The sequence below is a fragment of the Pezoporus flaviventris genome, unplaced genomic scaffold (genome assembly GCF_033815535.1).
Source record: "Pezoporus flaviventris isolate CSIRO_AGI_PZ_B2104156 unplaced genomic scaffold, CSIRO_AGI_Pfla_v1 ptg000083l, whole genome shotgun sequence".
Lineage (NCBI taxonomy): Eukaryota > Metazoa > Chordata > Aves > Psittaciformes > Psittacidae > Pezoporus > Pezoporus flaviventris.
This window is the reverse complement of record NW_026892631.1, coordinates 11,560,203-11,573,382: the sequence shown is the minus strand read 5'-3', so window position 1 is coordinate 11,573,382 and position 13,180 is coordinate 11,560,203.

The following is a 13,180-nucleotide window of genomic DNA, read 5'->3' as shown; positions in this document are numbered from 1 at the left end:
AAACTCTGCAACCTTTTGAGAGAACATTGCTCATTTCTCCTTCTTTCTCCTCGCAGTTCTAGCCTGTGAGGTTTCGTAATCAAAGCCTCAGCTCACCCCAAACCATAAGGGAATCACCCACCGCTCTACGCTGACATCAAGATCTCATTCCCCACAGTTTTTGGCTGGTGACTGGATGGAGGCACAGGGGTAAAGCAATGCTCATTCAGCCCTGTGGAAACCTAGTCTGAAGCTCTTCACACTTCAGCAAATCCTAAGGCTAATTATATGCTTTGCTGAACCACTCTAAGTTCAGCCTTTAGACTGGAAAGAACATGGAAATCAGCAGGACTCAAAACATCAACTCACCATAGCTAACCACTGCAAAGCTCACAGGGGATCAGTGGTCACAGGCTCCATTTATGCTCTACCTGCTAGAGTGTTCCTAAAGGTACTTTGACGTTGAAGATCTCCAGCATCTGACAGACAGATTTTCTCAGCCTCAGCTTGGGCTGACTATAAATTCATGTGCTGACCATGACATGTCAGGGCCCTTTGGAAAGGCTCAAGTTCTTTGCCAGGTAGTATCTGGGTAACTAATCCTTTCTGCCAAGGATTGTCACTGCAAGACCAGGAAGGACAGCGGGGAACTGCACTAAGCAAGTGCCATGTCCTCATCAGCCCTCATGCAGCAAACTGTTGAGTCCAGACTATAAGGAGGCACAGCACCCAGAAAGATTTGAGATTATCTGCTCCAGCAGGCAGCTTTATTCCTCCCATTTCTCTTACTGGCTCTAGATCGTTGCTGTTTTGATAATTAGAAACTTTCTAATTGCTGATTTGTTTGTATGCCTTTTGCTTAAACAGGCTTTTTTTTCCCCCCATCGTTTATGTCGCTAATGTTCTCTTAGAGAGATGTGACCTTGACTTGGGCAGCTAATCCCAATCTTCTCACCCTGCTGGATGTAGACTAGAAATACCCATTTTCCTGTGGTTTCCTTGCTCCCCGGTATTGCCTCTGGATCTGACTGCTTCCCTCCCTAGTGGAGACATCCCTCCAGGAAAAAGATTCAAGGGAGGAGGACACACAGTAGTAGCAAAGGCCAAGGTCCTCCTGTTTCCCAGCCCCATTAAGCTGACATACTCACAGCAGTGCTATGATGATGCTTTATCAACGCTTCTCTCCCTTCCTGGGGAGCACTGCTCTTGCTTGTATTCTTCCTTCTTGTCTAAATAGAAGGCACATCACCAAGTGTTGTTGCTTATTCAGGGAAAAATGCTATTATCCTTTTTATATGAAACAGGTCAATATACCACAGACTCGGAGCAACGTGGATTAGAAAGTAATAGGAAAAAATCAGGACGATGAAGAGCAAAAAATCCCCAAATCACAAATTAAAAACCCCTGCCCCCAATCTTACATGTCAGCCAGCAAATATATTAAAACTTGCCTTTAACTTGTAAGTATTGGCAAGCAAAGTCAATCCTAGAGCAATCACAGACCAATAAAACAGCAGCCGTAAAAACCAGATTGGATACTGTGACAGAAACTCCTGCACATCCATTTAATTAATAACTGCCAGAATAATTGAAATTCATTTAGGAGTTAGAATCAAATCGTAAATCAGTCTTCAACCATGTGTTAAACAACAAATACCAATTCTAACATAGAATTGCTGAGTGCAGCATTAGTAATTGCAAGGAGTGTTGCTAATACGGATGCTTATCCCTAAGGGTTGCTTACAGTATTACGTACACATTTTGCACTAACATTTTGTCCCCAGTGGTGTCACATACCATGGTATTTATTCCCCGGGTAGCATATTACTACTTGCTTATTTCCGTGAACCTACTCAGCCTATTGCTCAATGGACTTCTGCCATATCATTCACCCAGCAATCACGTACACGGCTAGCAGCCCTTCTTTAGAGCCTCACCAGGCTGCAGCAGTGAGTTCCTGTGATGATAGAGCAGCTCTTGAGTACCACTGATTATTGTCACGACAAACTAAATCACACGCATGATGTCTGTTTGTAAACCTGTAGGGCCTTAATATGCATAGCTGCAAGGCTCAACCCCCATTAAAGGTTTTACTTACACTGCAATACTCTGGGCTCACATCTTGTGCCAGAAGAGAGGGAACGTGCCGCTCCGTGACAGACATGCAGTTTGCCTGCTTGCTTCTTCTGAGCAGCTGTGATGAGGATGAGGCAAGGGGTCATGCCCATCTCCCCCTGCTCTTTCTCTGCTTGCTTATGGCAGGTATGGCATACTGCCTCCCTGCCTTCATCTTTTGCAGCTCAATGTAGTGAGTCTTAATGACTTTTCTGTCCCCCTAGATAAGACTTGGGAATGATCCAGAAATTAATTTTATGACCATATTCACCTCGAGAGTAAAACCAGCTGCTTCCTCCCTCTTATTGCTATAACCCTCATGCAGAACAAGGCTGAGGGTTAGTGGAATTCTTGTGTCTCTGGATCTGAGGTAATTGTTCTTCAAAAAATAGAAAGTCCCATAGCATATGCAATATTCACGCACCATGGGGGATTTCTTCTGCTTCACTGAGCTTTGGATCAAGCTTCATATCACTTGAAACTTCCCACGGTCTCAGACCTTATCATTATTGGCCTCTTCTACAAGCCTGCAAGGGACCTAGGGGCTCCCCAGCTATCTTCCCAACAGGATTTCAATTACCTTATCTCCATCTTAATTTACCAGCTGATCTAATGATGTTTTGAGTGAGGCCTGTTCCGCGTTTCCTCATCAATACTGCATCGCACACCTCAGCCCTAGAGATTTCTGTATTTATCTTGCCTGACATTACAGGGAGGATGGAAGGAAACTGTAAATAGTTTGCACCATTCTTCTTGACTTATCTTCTGGTATGGAATAGGGTGATGGCTGTTTTGAAACCAGCTTGCAAAACAAGCTTACTTACAGACAGCGATATCAAGTGTCAATACAATACAATATGTGATATCATACAATCATAGGATAGTTAGGGTTGGAAAGGACTATCATACAATTAATATAATAGAAAATAGGTGGAAAATGTTTTGCTTACATTTGTTTACATGTTACCTAATTGTAAGATTACTGTGCAGGGAAAAGCAAGAAGAGTGTTCTATACCATTTTCCTGATGAAAGTACGTAGGTACATCTAGTGCACATCTACTATGAGTAACACTTCATGCATGCCGTGCAATAATCTGTATTTCAGGTAAAATCTATAGGACACAACTGAGAGCTTGAAACACGTATTCCACCTCTTTTTTCCTTTGGGATTGTTCTGGATTATGCTATCTTGTTATTTTGCCTTTATAGGATACAGTTTTAAAGCATTTACTTGGACAGCTATCAAGCCTCCTTTAAGACTCCCACAGATGGAGAAGCAGATGCACTGTAACCATCTGGGGCCAGAACTATGATTAACTTTCATGTCAGTGTGCCTGTAAGAATGGACTGCATGTTAGAAATGTTTCTTCCACTTCAACCAGAAAAAAAAAACAAAACAAGGTTTAAAAGTGGCCTCTGGAGTTGGGTGCCCAGCGTGAGAAATGTTTTCTGTTAGGCATATGAAAGTCAGTGATACTTCCAAAACTGTGGAAGCTGGTGGTGGTCTCCTGTCCCTAAACCAACAGGGACTCTCCCTCCCTGCTACAGTGGTGACTGAATTACATTCACAGCTCTCACAGAAACACCTCTTGGTTGCCACACAGGAATTATCACTATAGCCCTTTGAAACATTACGACCTGCCTTTCCCACAGGAATAGACTATTTTTAGTATCATTAACCTGCAGGTTTTGATTTCATTGATTTTATCTGCTGCTTCAATTTACAAAGGAATGAAACCAAGACAGGTACCTCAGCCAGTTAGAGAGATCGGGATGGGTGATTGCTCTTCAGCTGCCCAGGAACTTCTTCAGCTATTTCTGCCATTCTGTGTGAACGTCCAGCGACTTCAAGGATTATGACCTATATTTGCAGGCTTTCCTGATCCCACAAGCCGACAGCTCCATGATCCCATGAAAACAGATTTTCTTCATTGCTGGACAGAGAGCACCTCCTACAGTAGCAGCCTGCATGCTTGTACCCCTGAACATCCCACCTTCTCACACCTCACACACATCCCTCTAGGCCTACCAGTACACCAGTTACCCTCACCATCACCAACCATATCCATTTGAGCTTTCAGCAAAGCACCAAAGGAATCTCCTTCCCTACCTCCCCCTGCCCAGTTATCACATTTGATTACCTTTTCGTTTTCAAGTTAATTCAGAGGAATACAAGGTCTGTAGGTGGGTGGTAGGAGTCCATGAATGAAAATAGGGTGGGTGAAGTCCAAGTAATGACTATGTAGCCACAGGTGGACTGGCCCAAAGAAGACCCTTCCTAAGTGACTTCATGTACAACTTGTGCTTAGGTTGGGAATAGTGTCAGTGCCTTGAGAAATGTGAGAAATCTTGTTTCTAACATATCCCTTTTTAGCCCTCTGAACTTTTCTCTTTTTCCCTCAAATCCAGTTTCAGTCAGAGATTACTCGTGTGCTAGCTTGGATTGGATGCAATAGAAGGGGCCGTATGGAAACAACATAAGCTCCACAAATGTTAGTTGTGTGGTTAACAGATGAGCCGAGCACTGGGCAGCACAGGTGAGGTGTGGGTCTGCAGATGTTCCCTGGCTCCTAGAACCTCTGTGGGAATGGTGGGACTGAGGACAGGGTTCTGTTGTCTCAGGCTGTGTCAAATAGATGTGAGGGCATCTTATACCTTTGTCTCAAGAGCCCTTGCCAACTTTTGGCAGGAATTTGGCTCATCACTCTCAGCACCCACATGCTATGGAAATGGTAGCAGGTGTCTTCGATGTTGAAAATAAACTGGCGTTTTGCAGCTGCCTACTCTTGTATGCCCAAAGTGCCAAGGAGAAACAGATCTTCTGTGGGGAGGAAAGGACCCCCTTTAGCCACACTGGTGTATGCAGGCAGTGGGGTAGCAGGGCAGTGGAGTGGCTGTGTGACTGCAGCTCCCTCATTGGCACCACAGCCTTAGCGAGCCTGAGAGCCAGCCATCTAGTGAGGCTGTTGGTGGGCATGAAGAGCACAGCGTCCTAAGGCAAACTTCCCAAAACTGTGACGATGCCTAGATGAAGGGAGAAGGAAAAAGTGGGTCTTTGGGCTGTCTCTGGCTTGAATTGGGATGAAGAACTTCAGTTAACACAAAACATAGAAGCTTGTATACACATAGCTTCTCTTACAGAGACTCCTGCTAAAGTATCAGAGGGTGTAAAGTGTCATTATCATTATACTTAGCGATAGGATTTTCAGACAGGAATGTCCGAGTGCTTTGTAATCTTTAGCTAATTAATCTGAATTATTTCTGGGAAACAGAAAGGTCACACAGACATGGATCACTTCACCCAAGCCCTGAAGCGTAGTCACCACTGGAGTAGAGAATGTCAGCTATGTACTTGCAATGTTATCTTCTCCAGTTTAAAAGGAAGCGAAGACAATCACCTCTAGTTCAATTCCATGAGGAGTGTGGGAGGCCAGGAAGTTGTGTGCAAACACTCAAGCTGGACCTGGCGAGGGTAAGGCTTGCTTTGCAAAGCAGCCGTCGCTGTCAGAACAGCGTTGCTCAGGACGGATAGCGAGCAGGGCAGCGAGGCACATCAGGGTCCATGCATTGCAAGAGCTTTGGCTTCTCTGTCAACAGCTGGATCAGCCTGGAAATAATAAACCTTAAGGAAATAAACCTTAAGGAAAATCCTTCTCACCCTGCCAGGGTGCTCACACGCTGGACCAAGCCTGTTTGCACTGTGTTCCTTCCCTGCCAGCACACCTATCCTCACTCTGACAGTAGGAGAAACCTCTGGTCAGCCCTTCCCTGTTTAGGGTAATATTTAAGCATGTGCTTTGCTGAAAGCCAGTTACAATGCTAATTCCAATGCTTCCCATCTTGGCTCAATAATTTCTGTAACAGCAGCAGATGAAGACTCACAAAGAGATTAATGAAATCAGCACTCCCTCACACGACTGACAGTGATCCCTCTTCAGTCAGTGAAGAAACCCAGCAGAAAAATTCTTCTGCACCTAAGGATCCAGGATATGACAACTCCTACCTTCCCAAGTGAGCACACGCATTGAATCCATTCACCTCAGGGACGGGGAAGGCAGAATAGAAAGCGTTAATTATTCTTAGTGGGATGAATGAAATGCACTGTACAATTAGCACCTTCTGTGCTCCCGCCTAATGACAGGCTTAACTTCAGAGAATTCTCTGTGCTGTCCTACGTATCCCCTTTCCTCTGACATTATCTTCCTTTTCTTGGCTCTCTCCATAGAATTTTAATGAGATCTTAATTGTTTTTCCATCAGCTGCAAGGATTTCAAACCCAAGTCATATGTTGGTTGTCATTCTGCAGAAGGTGGTATGAGGAGCTGTAGAGATGTTCTCTTGCTAAAAAGGAGCAGGAGGCAGCCCCCACACCTCCCACTGCATCCCAGGGAAGGGCTGTCTATATTTCCATGCAGGCCTGGAGGCTCCAGCTCGGTATTTCTGCAGTTACACCATGGGGACTGGAAAAAATCAGTCATGCAATTGACCCTCACCACCTCCCTGCAGCTCCACTGGTTGCAAGGAGGTTTGTGGTGCTGGTTTCTGCTCCTGCCTCACTAGTGCTCACTTGGAAGCAGCACAACACAGCCCTCAACACAGCTGGAGGACTTGAAGGTGCTCAGTGAGCTGTACATCAGCCTCCTGTTTTTTGTCCTTTGCCATCTGCTAGTCACCTGTAAACTCTTACCTTTTGCTTCATCATCCAAGTCATTTTCAGTAATGTAACCTATTTAAAGCATAGATTTACTACTTCTCTTGAGCCTTTTCAAAGGTGCTTCCCAAGACATTACAGAATCTCTGAAGCATCGTGGGGAAAATAGGACATTGCAAGAGCAGCTCACCATATGTACTGACCACTGGGAGCACGAAGGGTTCCTCTTCCTCAGATACAGGCACCCATGGTGCTGTGCTGTCATGGAAAGAGATGCTACATGGCAGGATTACTCTTTATGGTCATCAGACTGCATGAAGGTTAACTTATGACAGAGCAGCTGCCCTAGGGTTTGTTACAGAGCCATTTCATCAGCTGATACTGCCTGCAGGAGCCTGGTACTAGGTGTGAGTGTGCAGGCAGGAGCGCTTGCCTGGGAGCAGTGGGGTGACAGCCAGGGTGGCACCGCAGGCAGGCAAGCCCTGAGCACCATCGTGATTCATTAATATCTCAGGCTTCCATAGCTATTCACTCCAGGGTCCTAATATAACTTGTAATCAATACATGACAATAGTCTGGGGATTGTGTTAGCAAAACCCAGCATTTTAGAGATGAAGAAACTGAGGCACATGCTGCTGGTCTAGAATATGAAATCAGTGGAAAATAAGAAATGCTGAGGCTTTAGAGAAAAGTAATTTCTCATCTTTCACTTCTTAATCCTGTCTTCCTCAGCTGGACAATGCTGCACAGGGTAGCCAGGTATGTTTAATTAATGCTGACGTATTTTAGTTATTCAACAATGAACTTAATGTTTATTAAAATATCTCTAACTCCATTTCAATGCATGAAGTAGGGCAATGACGGTTTCCATGTAGCTGTCTCCTGTAATCACATCTTCTGCCCTCCCAAGATACCTCTCTGCCACGTGGGAAACAGTATGGAAGCAATACCATCTTTTATGTCATAGCTGCTGTGTGACAACTGTGTGGTTTCCATCCACACCTTACGCTCATTATAGACATTCACTTTTTGACAGCTGGATTCTTCCCTTTGGGGCTTTGGTGCCAATCCAAATCTCAGTAAAGTATGAGCAAACAAATTAATTAGCAGTCACTGGAGAGTCTGAATATTGCCCTATGTGAATGTGAACTAAATACGCCAAACCTGTAATGCTCATAATGTGATTGAAGCCGGTTTTTGTGGCAACAACAGAGCTCCTGCACCAGTTTGCAATGGGCAGTTCTGCACCTGGAAGCACGGCCAGAGCTCTGCCCTGCATCTTTCTGCACACCAGGTATGTCTCCCACTCCACTTACATCTGACAACAGGAAAGTGCCTCAGCACAGAATCGGGGCATATATATGTAGGCACTATACATTTGATCAATTGCTATAAGCAAGACAGGCCAGACTCCCACGTTAACGTCCAAGGCTGTTAGATAACTGCATGAAGTGAAATTCCCTTAGCGAAGGACTGCTACCCACATTGCCATCCATAGAACCTCATAGCCATTCATACAGGGCTGTATTTTTGACCACAAATAGGAAGAAGACACGAGCAAGCTGGTGGGACCTGAGTAACTTGCTTTGCTCTCTCTCACTCAGGCTATCTTTCATTAACCGTGACAAGTATTTAAATTAAAGCAAACACTGCAGACATGAGGGAATGTTTAATTCACTGACAAGAAATGCTGCCTTCAGGACCTCTTTCATTTCCATTATAAATAGAAAGCCATAGCACTGCAAGACTAAAAGCAGTGCTGACAGTCCAGCTCTTGCCTTCTTTAAAGAAGTTGCCCAAATGTGCAAAACTTTAAACATTCAGAGAGATAACACACTGTTACGAGTCAGTAACACTCCATCGAGTGCTGCTACTGGAGCAGAACAAAGTACATTCCTGTTGCATCATAAAAGGGGGACTGCTGAGTCCAGAACTGGAATGTAAAGATGCAGGCAGGAGCTGATGCGTTCATCGTTCCTTATATTTGTGGGTGAACTCCTCTTTCAAAGCATAGCTGTACTCCTGAACTTGGGAGATATGCAATAGCATCAGCTCTGGCTCACACCACCAGACAGTTTCATCCCTCCTTCCACTATAAAAAGTGATACTTCATGTAAAGAGCAAAATCCAAACAATTTCAGCTTCTCTGAATGTCTTATGACGACTGTGGTTTAACTCATGCTCCCCATTCTCCTTTGCACACCTTACTCCCTCTCCCAGTTACGTTTCCTGGTGCTGTACACCTTTGAACCAGAAGGAAGGATGCTCAGCTTCTTCTAACATCAAAAAGCTCTCAGCAACCTCCTGAAAGCAGACACCGCTCACAACCAACCCCAAATTAAACTGGAAAACAGTCCCACTTAAAAAGCAAGCAAGCAAACAAAAACCCATGAAAGTCTCTGAACAAGCCTCATCTTGAGAGCAAATGACCCAGCACCGGATTGAGGGCATGATTAAGCAGTGATAACCCCAGGGGCTGGAAAGCTTCCCAAGGAATTAAAAGCTCTTCAAACATCATTCACCCTGCAATTGAAACCAAAATCTGAACTTAGTTCTTTGGAAGTGAAACTTCAGTCTGCTCACCCCAGCGACCTCACGTTAAGGCACCATGTGAAGTGCCTGCCTTTCCAGGCTAAGGCTTTCTAGTCTGTGGATGGAGAGCTGCAACACGGATGGTGCCTGTATGAGGAGCTGGGAGGCCTCTGAAGGAGGCAATTAGCAGCAAGCTGATGCCTGCTGATACCTGCACGCTGCGTGAGGGTGAAAACGCAGGTAACAACCCAGGTAACATGAATGGAGTGGGAGCCCACGCACATAGGAGGGGCTGTGGGCTAATGAGGCACAGGCAGCTATGGAAATGCCCTCTGGCACTGCCTGCATGCAGGGCCACGCAGCAAGGATACCCACCCCGGGCACCCATCACAGCTCATCCATCAGGATCCATCCCCAGGAAATGTATGGACAGTTGGGGTGTGTTTGATCACACGCAGAAGTATATCTAGCTATACACATGCGTGTGGAGTCCCCCGGCTGAGGATGAAGATGGTGTGTATGGATCTCATAATCAAATGGGGTGTATAAAGGCACATGTGGTTCCCATGTGCTTTCCTCCACAGGACATGCAGGGCTCGTGGTCTCTGTATGTGCCTTACCTGGCTTTATGAGAAGCTGCATAGATCGCTTTGGGAAAGTGCTTGGGATCCTCAGCTTCAAATGAAGGAAGGGAGAAAATCTCCATCAGATCTGGGGTTTTGGATAGCTGCTAGACCCACTTAAAGTAAAACACACCACAAAACAGTGAATACGGCACTTTTCTTCCATGATTTCTGAAAAGGGCAATTAATGTCTTTGCCTGTGCTGCAGGAAAGTCTGAGACAAATCTACCCTTCAGGTCACAGGAAGCGGTGACACAGAGGCAAACGCAAACCAGCTTTCCACTCAGTTCACATCTGTGTGGCTCCCAGCGCTAGAGCCCAGAATGTATTTTTCCCCTTTAGTTTTAATCATGCATGCAGAAAATGAGAACTATGTAGCACACTCTTTCCAAGACAGAGTGACAGACACCCTGTCTCCTCTTCCCAATGGCCTTCTGGGGCCACACCATTCCTGACCGCTCAAAGAGCGCAGCCTTGCTGACACCGTACACGACTTGACAAGTAACAAGTACAAGATGGTGAAGGAATTTCCTTTTCTCTACTCCCCCTTCTTTTTTTTTCTTCCCCTTTTAGTTGCGCTGGATCTATATAAACAAATTATATCACTGGCTTTGCCAGCAGATGAGTTTTTCCATCTGGGAATATTTCATTTAAAATAAGGGATTGGAAGCCAGTCACAAGAGATGGGCAAAACTAACATGGACATATCATTCTAAAATAAACTGTAAAAGAGCCAAACCAAAACAAAACACAAGATAGAGAGTGAGAGAGAGACACTGACTAAGGGACCTACAAGAGCTTTACCATTTCTAGCTGCTCTGGGCTTTCTTAGAGAGAAACCAGTTGCTGTCTCCCAGAAGTGATGGAAACCCAGGCTTTGCCCTGGTGTATCTTGATGCTGGGAGAATCTGGATGGGTGAAATAACTTACAATCACTTACTGATCTCTCTCCCCCCCCTTATTTCAAGTAAAATGTTCCTCACAGGACCCCTCTGTGGCTCCCCAGCAGCCAGGACCAGGCAGGGATAGCAGTTAGGGGAGGGGGGCTTAAACCCACTGCATAGTCCTCATGCATCCATGTAGGTGCAGTAGTCCCTGGGGGGATTTCATGGGGAACTGCTAGATCCCCAGGACAGACATGGGCCACCTTGGGCTGACCACAGAGAGGGGAATACAGAAGAAGGTTACAAGGTCATTTACAAGCCAATAGCTTGTAGGAAAGGGGAAAGGGGCAGTCATTTTTTCCTACCAATACTTTGTATGAATTCAGTGAAACAACTGCACTTTACTTTCAGTCAATATACAAGCTCTTTGTATGTTTTTCTCCGGGGGGGGGGGGGGGGGAAGCCTGAAATTGCCTAATTTTACTGATTCAATCCATCTTCTGCCAGTCAACAAGAGCTTTCAGCCTAGACAAAGACTAAAATAAAGCATACCAAATAAAACCCATGGACATATAATTGTCATTTCCCAAAATGCTTCTTTCAGTCCCAGCTTCTCAGAAAATTACCCGAGCATTAAAGCTGCTGCTTCTCAGGGAAACTAATTATAACTCACAAAAAAAAAAAGTGGAAAAAAAAAAGGAAAAAAAGGCAACCCACACGTCTAACTGAATACATAAAGGATAATTATGTCATTAAAACTAACAACGTTTCAGATGGCGAAAGAATCACAAGGCAAGAATGGCTGTGTTGGACACCATCAGGCTCCCATCAGGTTGTTCACAATGAAAACGCAGCCGCCACCAGAAGAATCTGATCCTTGTGTGTTTCCAGTGATAGGGCTCAGATGTGCACGCTGGTATTTCTGAGCCCTAGCAGAGCTGAAAGTGTCAGCAGTTCATTGTTTGCTGTCTGGACTGAATTGATTCTTCAAGCTCCTTAATGATACACAGGCGGCCAATGCTTCATCTACCAAGGCATGTTGATTGCCATCCAAGTAAGTATAAGCTTTCACATAGCTGTAAAGAAGGATCCACCTCACATGGGCCAAGGAACTGCTCACAAAGGCTCTATTTAATCAGCGCAGCTCCATCTTAGTGGCATGGGCACAGCAAAACAATCATCCTTTTAAGAAAAACTGAGTCCTGGAATCGAAGAAACCCAGTGGGGGCTGTGAGGAACGCAGGCAGCAGAGCGTAGGTATGCTTTTTGGCCTCAACTTATCATGAAAAAGAGTTGCTATCTCTATCAGTACCACTGCGCAACCCCAAAGAAATCGTAAGAGCGTGTCTTCTGAATAACTTCAGTCATTCCCTAGCCTAACATTGCAAACAGAGAGCTTGATAAAACAAGTTCTTCTTTGAGCAGCTGAGCGAATGAAAGTTTCATACAGATTTCTGTTATGTACCGCCGCTGTATCACCAAAATTAGCCCATGGCAGCCCAGTATACACCCTTGGGTTTATTCTGCACCCCTCAGCCCTCCTTCCTGCCATGGTATTCTCAGGTTTTCTTATATTTGCTTCAAAAATAGTCATGTCCTTGAAAAACTGACAGTGTGTGACACTTCCTAGGCATCCCTCCCTTGATGCAGTCACCTATTCACCACAGTGGTCTCACTTATTTCTGTTTCCCATCTGACACCCTGCAGTTCCCCTCCAATCCCTTACAGGTCTTCAGTGAGAAAACCTTTGCTTTTCCATTGCTTTGGGGTGAGCAAGAAACAGCCCCTGCTGTGGCTGGTTTAAAGCAGGTGGGGTTTGTACATTGTTTGTATGCTGGGGCAAATGGAAAGGGCAATGGCTGACGGATCACAGCTTTACCTTGAGGGGACACTAATCAAACCTTTGGAAAACTCCCACCAGTCTTTGTGAAGCTCCTAAAAATGGTAACGTCTTTGGGAGGGTTCCCTTTCATTCCAGATTGGATGAAATTTGCTGACAGTTTGAAAGTTGCAGGGAGAACCAACAGATGGACAGACAGCCACCGCGACGGCATAAGCCCCATTTCCTTAGAAAACCAGACTAAAAATAGAAGAAAATACACTGGCTGAGAGATTTAATTAACATAAACATACAAGGGGTTTAGTCCATTAACCTACTTACGGATCTAACAATTGCATGAGGGGTTCTGTTGCCTTTTCTGATAGAAAATAACTCGGCGCTGCAGCTTTCTGGCTGAAAAGAGTTCCTCAGACTCTGAATTCCTGAGCAAAAGACACCCTTTCCCGCTGCTTCTTGGCATTAGTCAAGAGTCGCCTCTAACAGACACACAGAAATCTCTTCAACTTGTCATGTGGGTTTTTCTCCTTCTCTCTGTTTATTCGTATTTAACTTGGA